Source organism: Mytilus edulis, chromosome 2 (assembly GCF_963676685.1).
Source record: "Mytilus edulis chromosome 2, xbMytEdul2.2, whole genome shotgun sequence".
Classification (NCBI taxonomy): Eukaryota; Metazoa; Mollusca; class Bivalvia; order Mytilida; family Mytilidae; genus Mytilus; species Mytilus edulis.
In genome coordinates this window covers 95,198,106-95,215,345 of record NC_092345.1, presented here as the reverse complement: position 1 = coordinate 95,215,345, position 17,240 = coordinate 95,198,106, and the positions used below count along the sequence as shown (strand labels likewise).

Sequence of the window (17,240 nt, the reverse complement as noted above, 5' to 3'; positions counted from 1 at the left end):
CTGTTCACAAAAGTATGAATTATTCTAAATTCTAAAAAATAATGATGTTCTTGTCCCAGGCGTATTGGTTACAACTTTTTAAGACTTTTGACCGCAGTGCTTTTCAACTTTGTACTTGTGTTGGCTTTCAAACTTAGCGTCACTGGTTAGTCTTGTGTGGACGTAACGCACGTTAAGCGTATTACAATTTTAATTACGGTAGCACTACAGTCAGAATTATCTGACTCCAACCAAGAGTCTTTAAAGATTAATTTCTCCATAACTACTCACTGGATTTTTAAAATCTTTAACTCATTATAAAGCTGAAATATTAATTCTTTTTAATCTATAGATTAATTTATTATTGACATGATTAATCTCAAATTATATCTACTTAATTGCCCAAAAAGTGGTCTTCAATTTGAATGAAAATGGCACATTCAGGTCAAATGGTAGTAAAAAAAAAAATTCAGCACTTTAATCAACCATATACTATAAACAAAACCGTGTCTCAGATTTTTGATATATGTCTCCAGTAAGAAGATAGATTGATTTAACTGCTGAGTGCCAAACCTCATTTCACGTTTCATCTTTGGACACCTATAAATTCATTTAGAAACAAATTATTCAAAATTTGAGACACGGTATTGTAGAAAATTCTCCCTTTAATCACATATATCAAAGTCAAACCAAAAGGGGTACCCATGAAGTTTCTATTTTCATTTTTTGCTAACAATTCTCATGAAAAATTGTTCTAAGAAATGACCTGAAAACTGAATTTTCCCCTTAGAACCTCCATAAATGCATCATTAATACAAAAGTTCCACTGAGAACACCCCAGGAGTGTTCTGATACCAATATTTTATCAATATAACCACACAATTCGTGTCTTTGATGCTCTAATACTGTGAATTTTGAATTATTTGTGCACTGACCAACACTAACTTGGCATTTGGCGGGAGTTTGACGTCATAGATTTGACCAACATCTGTGATGTAGTAATTAAATATAGACAAAGCTCCGCCTCTATCCAGGCAGTCTAAGCAAGATAAGAGAATAATAGGAATGACCAGCGCATATAATCAATATTTAACATCACTATAATCACTATAAAGAATGATTTTCATTTGTATTTTAAAAAGAAATATACTATGTAATTAGCTAGATTATTAAAATTATGAAATAAAAGGCATGTTCCAAAAAAAGATCAAGACCATCCCCTTCCTGAAAATAGACTGTCCCACTTAATTTTTGAGTTTTATGGAATTGAAAGTGCTTAAAACTCCAAACAGAAGACAGATTCAGAGGCAATCCTTATATGTATATAGTTTTGTTTTAGATTTTCTCCTTTTTGATAACTTTTCCCATTTCTCTGTTTATTTCAAAGTTAGATAATTACTTTGGTTGCAATACACATGATACAATGAGATAAGACCACACTATTTATCTTGTGGTCAGTGATTAACAGCTGGACACTGGCATCAACAGATGATTGACATGTTAGCCCCTCCTAAATAACTATATATTTAGTTTAATTACCATGTGCTTTTATTTACATAAGTTCATTATGTATTTACTCCCTGATGTGATATGATAATGATTTTTTTGATTTTTACAAGCTGTGCAGAATAATAAATACATCAAAATTATGTCATTAAAAAATATCTTAAAAAAATCACTCTTAGACTGTAGTGCTACCTTAACCTGGTACCTTTTGTTGGCTATTATTCATTTGTTTCTCTGTCCTATATTTTCTCCAATTTATTTGTATTGTAGTCCTGTCATGTAATGTTGACTGTCATTTTAATGTTATATTTAACATCGCCTTTAAAGCGGGAGGTTTGGCATGCCACAAGACCAGGTTCAACCCACCATTTTTATTTTAAAATGCCCTGTACCAAGTCAGGGAAATGGCCATTGTTATATTATAGTTCGTTTTGTGTGTGTTACATTTTAATGTTGTGTTTCTGTTGTGTCGTAGTTCTCTTATATTTGATGCGTTTCCCTCAGTTTTAGTTTGTAACCCGGATTTAGGTTTTCTCCATCGATTTATGAATTTCGAACAGCGGTAAACTACTGTTGCCTTTATTGAAGATACGTCACTGCTTACTAAGACTAATGATAAACGTCTCATTGCCTCAATTAAAGTTACGTCACTGCTTACGAAGACTAAATTAAATGATAAATGTCGCATTACCTCAATTGAAGTAACATCACTGCTAAGACTAATGATAAATGTCTCATTGCCTCAATTGAAGCTACGTCACTGCTTATTAAGACTAATGATAAATGTCGCATTACCTCAATTGAAGCTACGTCACTGCTTATTAAGACTAATGATAAATGTCGCATTACCTCAATTGAAGCTACGTCACTGCTTACTAAGACTAATGATAAATGTCGCATTACCTCAATTGAAGCTACGTCACTGCTTACTTAGACTAATGATAAATGTCGCATTACCTCAATTGAAGCTACGTCACTGCTTACTAAGACTAATGATAAATGTCGCATTGCCTCAATTGAAGCTACGTCACTGCTTACTTAGACTAATGATAAAAGTCGCATTACCTCAATTGAAGCTACGTCACTGCTTACTAAGACTAATGATAAATGTCGCATTACCTCAATTGAAGCTACGTCACTGCGTATTAAGACTAATGATAAATGTATCAGTGCCCCCAATGGAAGCTACGTCACTGCTTACTAAGACTAATGATAAATGTATCAGTGCCCCCAATGGAAGCTACGTCACTGCTTACTAAGACTAATGATAAATGTCGCATTACCTCAATTGAAGCTACGTCACTGCTTACTAAGACTAATGGTAAATGTCGCATTACCTCAATGGAAGCTACGTCACTGCTTACTAAGACTAATGATAAATGTCGCATTACCTCAATTGAAGCTACGTCACTGCTTATTAAGACTAATGATAAATGTATCAGTGCCCCCAATGGAAGCTATGGCATTGCTTACTAAGACTAATGATAAATGTATCAGTGCCCCCAATGGAAGCTACGTCACTGCTTACTAAGACTAATGATAAATGTCTTATTACCTCAATTGAAGCTACGTCACTGCTTATTAAGACTAATGATAAATGTATCAGTGCCCCAATGGAAGCTATGGCATTGCTTACTAAGACTAATGATAAATGTCGCATTACCTCAATTGAAGCTACGTCACTGCTTATTAAGACTAATGATAAATGTATCAGTGCCCCCAATGGAAGCTACGTCACTGCTTACTAAGACTAATGATAAATGTATCAGTGCCCCCAATGGAAGCTATGACATTGCTTACTAAGACTAATGATAAATGTATCAGTGCCCCCAATTGAAGTTACGTCACTGCTTACTAAGACTAATGATAAATGTATCAGTGCCCCCCAATTGAAGCTACGTCACTGCTTATTAAGACTAATGATAAATGTATCAGTGCCCCCAATGGAAGCTACGTCACTGCTTACTAAGACTAATGATAAATGTATCAGTGCCCCCAATGGAAGCTACGTCACTGCTTACTAAGACTAATGATAAATGTATCAGTGCCCCCAATGGAAGCTATGGCATTGCTTACTAAGACTAATGATAAATGTCGCATTACCTCAATTGAAGCTACGTCACTGCTTACTAAGACTAATGATAAATGTCGCATTACCTCAATGGAAGCTACGTCACTGCTTACTAAGACTAATGATAAATGTCGCATTACCTCAATTGAAGCTACGTCACTGCTTACTAAGACTAATGATAAATGTCGCATTACCTCAATTGAAGCTACGTCACTGCTTACTAAGACTAATGATAAATGTCGCATTACCTCAATTGAAGCTACGTCACTGCTTATTAAGACTAATGATAAATGTCGCATTACCTCAATTGAAGCTACGTCACTGCTTATTAAGACTAATGATAAATGTCGCATTACCTCAATTGAAGCTACGTCACTGCTTACTAAGACTAATGATAAATGTCTTATTACCTCAATTGAAGCTACGTCACTGCTTACTAAGACTAATGATAAATGTCGCATTACCTCAATTAAAGCTACGTCACTGCTTATTAAGACTAATGATAAATGTCTCATTGCCTCAATTGAAGCTACGTCACTGCTTACTAAGACTAATGATAAATGTCGCATTACCTCAATTGAAGCTACGTCACTGCTTATTAAGACTAATGATAAATGTCGCATTACCTCAATTAAAGCTACGTCACTGCTTACTAAGACTAATGATAAATGTCTTATTACCTCAATTGAAGTTACGTCACTGCTTACTAAGACTAATGATAAATGTATCAGTGCCCCCAATGGAAGCTACGTCACTGCTTACTAAGACTAATGATAAATGTCTTATTACCCCAATGGAAGCTACGTCACTGCTTACTAAGACTAATGATAAATGTCGCATTACCTCAATGGAAGCTACGTCACTGCTTACTAAGACTAATGATAAATGTATCAGTGCCCCCAATGGAAGCTACGTCACTGCTTACTAAGACTAATGATAAATGTATCAGTGCCCCCAATGGAAGCTATGGCATTGCTTACTAAGACTAATGATAAATGTCGCATTACCTCAATGGAAGCTACGTCACTGCTTACTAAGACTAATGATAAATGTCGCATTACCTCAATTGAAGCTACGTCACTGCTTACTAAGACTAATGATAAATGTCGCATTACCTCAATTGAAGCTACGTCACTGCTTATTAAGACTAATGATAAATGTCGCATTACCTCAATTGAAGCTACGTCACTGCTTATTAAGACTAATGATAAATGTCGCATTACCTCAATTGAAGCTACGTCACTGCTTACTAAGACTAATGATAAATGTCGCATTTCATCAATTGAAGCTACGTCACTGCTTATTAAGACTAATGATAAATGTATCAGTGCCCCCAATTGAAGCTACGTCACTGCTTACTAAGACTAATGATAAATGTATCAGTGCCCCCAATTGAAGCTACGTCACTGCTTACTAAGACTAATGATAAATGTCGCATTACCTCAATTGAAGCTACGTCACTGCTTACTAAGACTAATGATAAATGTCGCATTACCTCAATTGAAGCTACGTCACTGCTTATTAAGACTAATGATAAATGTCGCATTACCTCAATTGAAGCTACGTCACTGCTTATTAAGACTAATGATAAATGTCGCATTACCTCAATTGAAGCTACGTCACTGCTTACTAAGACTAATGATAAATGTCGCATTTCATCAATTGAAGCTACGTCACTGCTTACTAAGACTAATGATAAATGTCGCATTACCTCAATTGAAGCTACGTCACTGCTTACTAAGACTAATGATAAATGTCGCATTTCATCAATGGAAGCTACGTCACTGCTTACTAAGACTAATGATAAATGTATCAGTGCCCCCAATGGAAGCTACGTCACTGCTTACTAAGACTAATGATAAATGTATCAGTGCCCCCAATGGAAGCTACGTCACTGCTTACTAAGACTAATGATAAATGTCTCATTACCTCAATTGAAGCTACGTCACTGCTTACTAAGACTAATGATAAATGTCGCATTTCATCAATTGAAGCTACGTCACTGCTTACTAAGACTAATGATAAATGTATCAGTGCCCCCAATGGAAGCTATGGCATTGCTTACTAAGACTAATGATAAATGTATCAGTGCCCCCAATGGAAGCTATGGCATTGCTAAGTCTAACAACAAATGTCGTTTACTTGTTTTGATACCTTGATATTTTAATTATTATGTAACATGCCCATAGACTACTGCAATTTGACATTTAATATATTACCCACACATTTGACGTTTAAAATCTGTGGCAAAATTTCAATAATACTATGGTCCTTTGGGACGTCAGAACATAATCATCGTGTCGCACCTCCAAGTAACTGTACAATTACTACGTAACATATGTATGTTTTATGAAAGATATTAAAAAAGAACTGCATGGAAACCATAAATTATACATCACTTTGACAGCACAATAAAGTCAAAAGAAATACCTAATATAATAGCTCGCCAAACGGCTGTCAATTACAACGACAAGCCTCTACATTAAATATGAAGCTCCCAATTGCAGAAGTCTAAATAAGTTTTGAATTAAACGATAACTTAATATCTGCCATCACAACCAAAGTCCTGAATGGCAAACATTTTTTTAGCAACATCAATCATGGATAAGGTTTCTAACTTTATTCTGGTGTAATCTGATCGGGTTAAATTTTTTATTTCTGTATTAAAGTTTTTTCTCAATCAGAGAAAAAAATATTTGTTTTATCAATAAAAATATATCGTTCATTACTAGTAACAGTATCAAGGAAAGTTTATAGTAAGAATGGAAGAGTCGTTCCGTTTGTCTTAAATTTGTGGTGGGTAAGTAATTCCTATATCACGGCTTTAACAGGTAAAGATATTATGGTATTATAGTGTTTAGTTAGACTAAGTTGTATATTTCCTGATTGTTTTTGAAAATTTTATCAATCAAATCGACTAGATATTGATGACATATCTATAGACAGTGGTGTTTTGTTTAGTACTGATGAATGGAGCAGATTTTCGACAATAAGACAGTATTTCTTAAATCTAGTCATTTGTCAGTTTATGTTAACTTGTCTTAAGAAAAACAAACACAGGGCAGTAAGATCGAAAGATATGATTTACAAGCCCTAGTAGATAAGCATGCTATATGACATTCCAGCTGTGGAACATACACATGAGAAGTTTTTAATTCATATCTCTGTTTGAAGTTCAATCAATCAGAGCCTGAGATGTTGGTGTTTGTATATCGTTTAGTCTTTGGAGATGATGTGCTTGATATTGTTTATTCTTCTTTGGAGATGATGTGCTTGATATTGTTTAGTCTTCTTTGGAGATGATGTGCTTGATATTGTTTTTTGTCATTAATATGATTACACAAAAACTTGCAAAACATAAGTTTTGTTTTAGTTCGGATGGTCTTTTCCTCTTTTTACTTCTTTACTCCCTATTTTGTGTCTGTGTACAATACTTGTGATGATTTTAATGCTAAACATCATGTCTATCATTTGTTGAATAGTTTGTTCTTTTTGTTCAACAGTAATTGAAATTTTATTTCAATGTTTTGACATTTAACTTAGCATTTTTTCAAGAACAAGCGTAATAATTATCATGTAATATCATTATTTGTTTAGACATTCTGCAATAGGGAGTTTTATATTTAATGTAGAGGATTGACTTCTTTTGAATTTTTTGTGCTGTCAAAGTGATGTATAAAGATGTGCTTAATATTACCTCTTTATTTAGCTTTCTGCTATATTATAATAGTGATTATCAACTGTTCAAAACGTTTGCACTTTCAGAGCATTTTAAATTTTAACCAAGTTTGTTATATTTCAAGGATTCCAAACAATAAAATAGTTGTTTTATGAATAAGATATCAAGTTTAAGAAAACATGAACAGAATCTCGTTGAATGATTTTGTACTTTTCCAGCTTTCTTATCAGTAATCTGTCCAATAGTTTATCGTTCATAACAGCAAAACCAAACATTGCAAATGTTAACTACAGAAGGTAAATCGATACGATGATTTAAAGTGAGGTGAAATGTTTTGGACTATCTTTGTTCGTTTTGTAAATTGATAGTATCATAGCTTCATATGCGTGTTCTTAACGCTGTCACATCATTATGTCGTTAAACTCGAAACCACAATATTGAAAACATCTCGGTAGTTTGGACTACAGATTGAGTAAGATAGATGTTCTTAATAAAAATAAAAATATCCAAGTTATATGTTATGTTATTTCTTTTAAATACAAATTATTAATTTTGAATTTTGACTTTCACAATTTAAGAAATTGTGAAAATCTGTTATATTAAACAAATTAATGTAATTCGTGTGTATTCCACTGATAGTCTTTTCAGTCAAATTTGTAGACTTGTATACTTTGCATACATGACTTCATATAATTTTCACATTTTCTAGGTTTCGTCGATTTTATTCAATTTTGACTCGTATAATAAATTCGCTCATCTTTGGTAGTATTGTAGTCGTCTGCCAATGTATTGCAATCATCAGAGCAGATTTCACAAAAGTTGTCAAAGTTTTAAAAATGCAATTTGTCTGGCGTGAAGTGATTTTTTTTCAAACTACATTTATATATCTTTATCATCTGGTCGAATTCCTTTTTTGTGTTAGTCTTTTCATTTCGAAAATTGTTTTATAAAGGAAAGCCACTCAGATATTTTAGTTTTTAAAAGAAACATGCTTTCAGTTAATTTGTCTATTTTTTCATGTAGTGGGATTTTCAGATGGCATTATTGTATTTGGTTTATACTGCAAAACTATATAGCCATGGGACATTATTTTCGTCTTATTTTTTATGTTTATATGCATAGTTATATATACATAAAAATGAGTCTCTGGGAAATATCCAATGCGGTACTGAATCGTCTAGAATAAATGATACTGCACAAACAGGAAAAAACTACAAAGTACACGTACAAAATTTTGCGCAACGTTACTGATACAACAAAATTATGTAATCAAGCTTTATTATTTTCTATTAGACTTTACAATAATTAGATTACTGATATATATATATAACTCGTCTAAACATCAACCCAACAATGTTAGATCTGTAAATTTGCTTTCGCAAAATTTTGGTTTTTCCCTCGCCGGGATTCGAACCCATGCTACTGTGATATCGTGACACCAAATCGCCTGCACTGCAGCCGTCCCGCTAGACCACATGACCATCTGGGCTCTTAAAAATAGAGCTTTCGCTGGCCGTGTGTTACCTTTCCACGTCAGTTTTAATCTAGCGGCGTACTGCAGTACATGATATATAAGGCATGAAGATGTTATTGTTACAGATCAGCTAAATTATCTATAGTAAAGGATCCTACAAATTAATGTAAGATACAGTCACAGAAAATAATTATATATATATATATACTGGTTGGTAGATTCTTATAGACTCTATATATATATATATATATATATATATATATATATATATATATATATATATATATATATATATATATATATATATATATATATATATATAAACTAATCAAATATCCTACTATCGCTCTTTGAACATAGTTTAATTGTGAAAGATATGTCTAAGGCTAAGGCTTTCGAGCACTGAAATACATAGGGTCAATCACTATATTTTCTAAGTTGTTTTGAAACAAAAATATTGGTTACTTGTAAGAGAATGTCCTACCCTTTGCTCAATTCAGATTTGGTTTATAGATTTCGGAAAGTGTCAAATAAAACCCTCAAATCACCTCATAAAATTAAGCAAATTAACAGTGATATAGTAATTACAAATATTAAACTTTTTTTCATTTTAGATAAATGTTTTTTGATTTTCAAATCTGGAATCCCATTTTTTTCACCGTAGGACAGATTTGCCCTTGTAGTAAGGAACGCGTTTTTTTATTCTATGACGCCATCATAACGTCATTAAAAATGCATAAAAGACTGAATGAACCATTCTGTTTAATAATGGAAAAAAACATTTTTCAAAATATTAAATAGTTTTGACAAAAATCATAGTTTAGTGGTTACAATAAATGAAATATATTACGCGGGAAAACCTAAAAATCGCCGTTTTTTTAAAATGAAGCTTGTCGCATACGGCATAAAACATAGTTTCAACAATTATTTTTTTCGTTTTTATTTTAAAAATCATTATTTTTAAAAATACGTACAATAGCAATGAACATGATATCACAAAATTATATATTTTGGACTTGCATCTTGCCAACTACACCGAATTTCCAATGAGGTACGAACATCGCGCGTAACGTCTGAGGATTCATATATATAGATATAGGAAGATGTGGTATGAGTTCTAATGAGACAACTCTTCGGCATCCAAGTCACAATTTAAAAAGTAAACCAGTACAGGTCAAGGTACGGTCTTCAACACTGAGCCTTGGCTCACACCGAACAGCAAGCTAAAATGAATGTATAAACTAGTATTTTAGAGATATTACGTGAAATATCCATTATTATTAGAATAAAACAATCATATTGCGTGCTTTTATTTCTCAATTAGAAGCGATGAAGTTGTATTTACAAAATCGTGTTTAATCCTTCCTACTGGATTAGCAGTCACTTAAACTGTCGTTAAAGCTGTATTTAAGGACAGACAAAGTGTGAAACTTATTGGAAATATTGAAGCAATGCTAAATGCATTGATAATAACTCTCTCTAGAGAATGTTTACAACTTTATTCGTTGAGTTGAAAGATGCTTACAGATTATTTCACATGATCAACTTTGACAATATTACAAAACCAGATGAATGTTCCGACTGCATAATTATGTGACATTATAGCATACAACTAATTTAAAATTTTGACTGCCTCTGCAATATAAGAGTGCATTTGAACACGTTCACTTTTAAATACGGGTTCTCAAATGTGCATTGAAAGACAGAGAACTTCCAAAAATGCCTAGCTTGCATTTATTGTTCGAAACAGACCACATATAAAAAAGAAGATGTGGTATGATTGCCAATGAGAAAATTCTCTACAAGAGACCAAATGACACAGCAATTAACAACTATAGGTCACCGTACAGCCTTCAACAATGAGCAATATTGGACATTTTTATTATTATAACATACTGCTAACACGGTGTGACATAACTATGGTGGATTGACCATAATTACATATAATAGTGAGAAATATGTCGTGCATTTCAGAGCAAGAAAAGTGTAGTTTTTAAAACAGTCGTCCGATTCTGATAAACCCGTACGATAAGTATTGTACATGTTAGTGATGTTAACAGTTGTCCGATTCTGATAAACCCGTACGATAAGTATTGTACATGTGAGTGATGTTAACAGTTGTCCGATTCTGATAAACCCGTACGATAAGTACTGTACATGTAAGTGATGTTAACAGTTGTCCTATTCTGATAAACCCGTACGATAAGTACTGTACATGTTAGTGATGTCAACACATTTTGTCAGATGTCTGTTTTTCTATTTCTTAGCCGGTTTATAATTTTCTCGACCGGTGGATTGTTTTAAAAATGTTGCGAAAATTTTAATATGGAGCTCAAATTGTCTTGCTAATGTGATGGACAATTTGTTTTTTCGGTTATGTTTTTCTTCTTTCTTTTTGCTATGATGTTGTATGTCCATTCTCACTGATGATATTGTTTGCTTTCCTGGTATTGTCTTATTTTTATATTTTATGATCTTATTAGTAAAATGAAAATTATGCTGATATATTTATTGTTTTCATAAAACAAATTTGGTAAAGTATCAGGCACTCTCGATTTTATAATTATAATGTCCGATTTTTATAATTATAATGTACGATTTTATAATTATAATGTACGATTTTATAATTATAATGTCCGAATTTATAACTATAATGTCCGATTTTATAATTATAATGTCCGATTTTATAGTTATAATGCCCGATTTTAAGATCATAATTTAACGGGGGAAATGTTGTGATCAATAAATGTTTAAACTACTATGATACGTTTTACATTATGGTCGGCGAAAAGCCAATATATATGTTCTTCTTTTTTTACTTTTGTTGGATATTTGAAAAGGTATTTAAAGAGTCTGTCTCATAAATACGGACATAATGGAATTTAATTAAGAAAATCCTAAAAATTATAACAAAATCCACTTAAAATGGTTGAAATATTTCACAGTCTGTTATAGTTACGTGAGGAAGAAAACACATCTGAAGAATTTTGAAATAATCCTCTATAAATTTTACCATGGCGAACTTACTGAAAGATATCTCATACCCCAGGAGTAGATTACCTTAGCCGTATTTGGCACAACTTTTTGAAATTTTGGGTCCTCTATGCTCTTCAACTTTGTATTTGTTTGGCTTTTTAACTGTTTTGATCTGAGCGTCACTGATGAGTCTTATGTAGACGAAACGCGCGTCTGGCGTATATTAAATTATAATCCTGGTACCTTTGATAACTATCATACGGATTTTTACTGGGTGTATGTTAACACTGCACGTACTATGTAACTGTTGTAGACCTGGAGATATAAAGGTAGTCTAACTAGTTGAGTTAGGGAAGATCTTCTTTGGCTCAATTGGTTAGAGCGCTGCCTTTAGATCCCGAGATTGAGGGTTCCAATCCCGCTGGTACCATCCAAGGATTTTCACATCATTGGCTCTGCGAGCAATTACTACTAGTACAAACAAGTGTATATAGGTGCCTGGCAGTTTGATATGGGGTCATGGTGGTTGACCATTGGTTATAAGATGACCATGACATATCTAGGTGGAACTGGCCAGAGGATTTCCGAGTAGATGTCTCGGGGTTGTACAGGTGGTGGACCTGTGAGTTGCTCGAATGGATGGTACGCAGCCCGAAAAAAGAAAAAGGGGAAGAGTGTTGTAGACCTGGAGATATAAAGGTAGTCTAACTAGTTGAGTTAGGGAAGATCTTCTTTGGCTCAATTGGTTAGAGCGCTGCCTTTAGATCCCGAGATTGAGGGTTCCAATCCCGCTGGTACCATCCAAGGATTTTCACATCATAACAGCTTTCTTTCGTAAAGTAGATAATTATACGACGTGTTCTGCATTTAATGGACACATATTTCAGATGCCACACTTGTTTCCAAACAAAAATCTTGGTATGTTACTGTAATTCCATTCCAGAATTTTGAAGTTTTTAAAATTATCAAAATTATACTGATAAGAAAACTCGACTTCCCTTTTTTAGATAACAAATCACTTATAATTTCAAGAGTTATTCAACTTGAAGCGGTGAATAGTGAAATAAATATAAAAAAAATTGACTGTGACACTATAGCTATATCCTGATTCGCAATGACCATAAGAGTGTTTACGGAGGACCTAAATGCCACAATACGCGTGAAAATATCTAATTTTAAATAATGAAATGGATATTGTGAATAATGGAATGGACTGCTATGACCCTTCAGCCCCTAATTACAGATATGTATTATACCTCAATCGAAAGCTTATCAAGAGAGGAACAAAAGGTATAGAGTCAATATGTTCCGCAACGCATATTAGAGGAGTAACGAAGGACTTAAATATCGAAATACGCGTGAACATTGAGAAATAGCCAATTTTGAATAATGAAATGGATATTTTGAATAATGGAATGGACTATAAGGAGATAACACAAACTCCCAATAAGTATAGTTAACAGTTAACATACAAGGGTTTGTGATTTCCTTCTTACAAGAATACGTATATCCTTTAACCCATATAAAAGTGCATTATCATCGTATTTCTTAACTTACATAAAAAAAAAATCGGAAATTTCTATATCGGTCATATCCTTATTTACTGACATGATCGGTCATTTCATTTTGAACTCGGTCAGTTTTAAAAACAAGTTTCACAGTGTCAAAACTCTCTTTAGAAAACATTGTATGATAATTATTCATTGGAAGCAAGCGGTTAAAGGTCATTTTTGTCAGAGATATATAAGTTCTTTGCATGAATTAAATTCTTGGCTTTCAAATATTCGGCTTTGAGCGTTTCTGATAAAGATACATGTAAATCCAGAAAAACGTTTAGGACGCATGAACTTTATAAAGTTGTTTTCATTCTTTAATACTGTTGTATACTTTTGTCCGTCTTGATACATCTCGCGATAAATCCAGTAAGCTTGGTATAATTCTTTCCAAATGAGAGATACTAATACATAATGTTTACAAGTATTCCAAAAATATAATAAGGGAGAGGGTTATGTACAGCACAGATGTATTTTACAAACAATTGCAAACAAAAAAGGCGTGAGAAACCAAAGGGACATTAAAAACTTATAAAATGAAGACAAGCTGACAACAGCATGGCAAAAAACACGGAAAAAAACAAATGCAAATAGAAAATCATGATCGAAGCTAGTATTATCTATTTCGTTCTATGGTCTCCTGTAGTTTAAGCCCACCCAACCACGTCAAGGTAAGTGACAATATGGCAGGGATTTTTTGGTGGTTTGTTTTTTACATAAAAATCCCGTGAAAATAACACGCAATAAAGTTTCTTTCGTTCAAAATGTCATGGTAAATTTCAGCTTAAAAAATAGTCTTACTAAAATCATGAAATACTTATACTTAATTAAGTAAATCTTTTCAGCTAGTTATATCATAAATTTAATTGTTAAGCTAAATGATAAGTATTATTTGAACAAATAACGCAGAAAGCAATAATTCTATTTTTCGTGTTGAAGATGGCCTGTATGATGAAGTATCTTTGGCTACCCTAAGAAACCACAAAATTTTTAAAAACGTGACTGCGGTAGCTTACGACGACATTCATATGCATGATTGGAAAATATAATGATTTTCCAATGGTTTGCATATACATATAGCCGTGTGTTATCCGTTAACTTAAACTCGTTAACTAGACGTCTTTTCGATACTGGGCAACCTACTAATAATTAGGAATACCAAGAAAGTTCTGTCATATAAATACATAATTTAACACTAGATACAAATTGGGGTGAATATTCTTCCCTGTATAGATTTAAGGAGAATAATCTTGAAGTTGATACAAATATAGTACGAAGAAGTGAAAATTAGTAGATATTCCAAATAATCAAAGCTGGTATATAGACAAGATCCATATTAATATAAAATAACAAAAAAGCATTATAAACAGTATCAACAGTTCGAATTAACAATACGATTTGAGAGTACTCGCAGTTACTGACAGCTAGTTAAAAGCCAAAAACAATTAATAATAAAAAATCATGCATCAGAGACTAAAATCAACTAAAACACATCCCAGGGATTTAGTATTTTAACGTCATGAACAGTCAGAGAAGACATGACTTGTGCAATGTCAAAAAATAAATGTATCGACAGGTAGTATGATAGTGAGGAGCGACTCCTATAGAGATAAAGATTAACGTGTGTGTGTCTCTATACATCCCGCCTCAAAAGAAGATACAATTTAGTTATGTTTTAATTTGCTAATGACAAAATCGATATTAGTGCCAATGTAAACTATATTCAGAGATCTAATTACAATATTGGTACGATAACCCTTACGTATAAGCTTGTTTAAAGGTTCGATGGGTTTACACGGATAACATAGTGATTTCCTCGCTTTAAGTACAATATTACCGTAAAATTTAATAAGTTTTAAGGTACAGCCAAATTTACTAATCAAATATTTGTATCTATGAAAGAACTTAGTAAAAGTTTTAGGTAATTTATGGTATCGAAATCCCTGACAGAATAATTTCCCAGTGATGCATTGATTGCGTTTGTTGAAATCTATGACATCAGAACACACACGGGCATACCAAACGAGTTCGGATATATAAACACCGTATGATGGAGCCAAAGGTACATCGCCGTCTAAAAAAGGAAAATTAACAATAGGAAATGAAGTATCGTCTCTTTTGTCGTAAATTTTAGTATGTAGTTTCCCGTTTGAAATTGAAATGTCTAAATCTAGAAATGGACAACTGCTGCTGTTTATGTTAGATTTACTTAAAGTAAGTTCTCTTGGGTAAATTTTGGAAGTATATTAGAGAACTCTGGATTATTCAACGAAAAAATATGATCCAGATAACGGTAGGTATTTTTGAATGTATGAACCAAATATAACAATGATGGGTCTTTATTGAGTTTGGTCATAAACTTAGATTCATAGCAATATAGAAAAAAATCTGCTATTAAAGGGGCACAGTTAGTGCCCATAGAAATACCTACTACCTGACGATACACTTTATCGCCGAAACGTACATAAATGTTATCAAGCAGAAAATTTAAAGCTTCAATCATATCCTCACATTTCCAGTAAGTGTATCTAGCATATTTTCCCTTTTCGTTACAGATTTGAGATTATTTTATTTTTTCTAGAAATGGGGATATCTTGGTTCCTATTATTAATTGCAGAATTGTTTTCTAAATGAGATATTCGAATGTTAACAGTATTCATAATTTTATTCAATAACTGTCTAAAGATTTTTTATCAGATTTTTCACGTTTGCACCAATTTTTACAGTAGGCAGACAGATAATTCGAGTAGGATTTCGCGAACTCTTTTGATATATGCATTCATGTTGTTTCATTTAAAAAATACCTTTCGATTTGAATACTTATTATCTGATGTCTATTACAATATATTACGTTTATTTGTAATCTAAATAAATGACCAGTTCAGAATCCGTTTTCGCAAAAAACATCAGGATATTGCCAGTTTTCTTTTTAATTCAACAAGTTTGTGAATATTCATGCAAATACTGTTCTAGATATGGAATTAGAATGTAAAATCTGTGACCGAAGGATATATGAAACGTTTATGTATGTAGCGACGCCCAATCCCACGATGCATCTAAATATATATAGTTATCATACTAGGTAAAATGTTTACGTTAGTGAGACTATATTTCAACAACACAAAACTAAAAGAAAACAGTTACAGGGTAATCTAAGGTTTTCATTATAAACAAACGTCTTAACAAAATAGCAAGCTAGAACTCCTTTTAGTCTTGAAATGCATTGGAAATTTAAAAGAGACTATCAAAGATCTGCCATGGCATGAACACAAAGTTATCTTAATGTCCAAACATTAAAATTGAAAAATGACACCCACTATCGACATTGGACAGTAGCTTTCAAATGCGCTGGAGTTATTTCATTTTAATATCAACCAGGGAATTAACAAATGATACAAAATAAAACATGCCATAAAAGTCAGACTAGAAAAGGGCATTTTACTCCATAATTCTGGTATTAAAGATAACAAAAACACAAGTTAAAGGCAAAACAAACTTTATTATATACAATATCGTATAAAAAAACTTGGAGTTGCTGAAAGCAAACTCAAAAGTACTAAACCTTCTAACACGAAATCCTTATATATGTTGGTTTTTCCAGAAATACATATTGTACCCATGTTAATTACGTTATACGTTTTTTGTATGATAACATGAAAACTGTTGGATAATAATTAAATATTAATTATATTTTTAATGTTTTACTAGTAGTCAGTTGACTACTGATGATAGAAGGCACTTATAGGTGTTGAGATGTCAGAATGGATCTTTTTCTATCTTAAACTGTTGTGTTCTAAAATTCATGATTTGTTGATTGATTTCTGTTTGAGGGAGGGGGAAGGGGGGTACGTCAAGTGGCAAATATCTGCAACGTGTGTCGGTCGTTAAAAAAGGAGAGACTCTTGACTGCTATTAAAATGGACTCGGTATGTTGGATCTAGGAAGAAATGCAATAAGTCACACTCGGAACTTCAAATTGTTGTGGCAATGATTTGCGAACAG

The 17,240-nt window shown here is 32.8% G+C and overlaps 1 protein-coding gene across 1 annotated transcript in view; it reads left to right on the top strand.

Annotated features, from left to right (window-relative positions):
- The window catches only part of LOC139513535 (calcitonin gene-related peptide type 1 receptor-like), a 93,186-nt gene that overhangs the window by 15,666 nt on the left and 60,280 nt on the right, over positions 1-17,240 (top strand). The window lies entirely within an intron of this gene.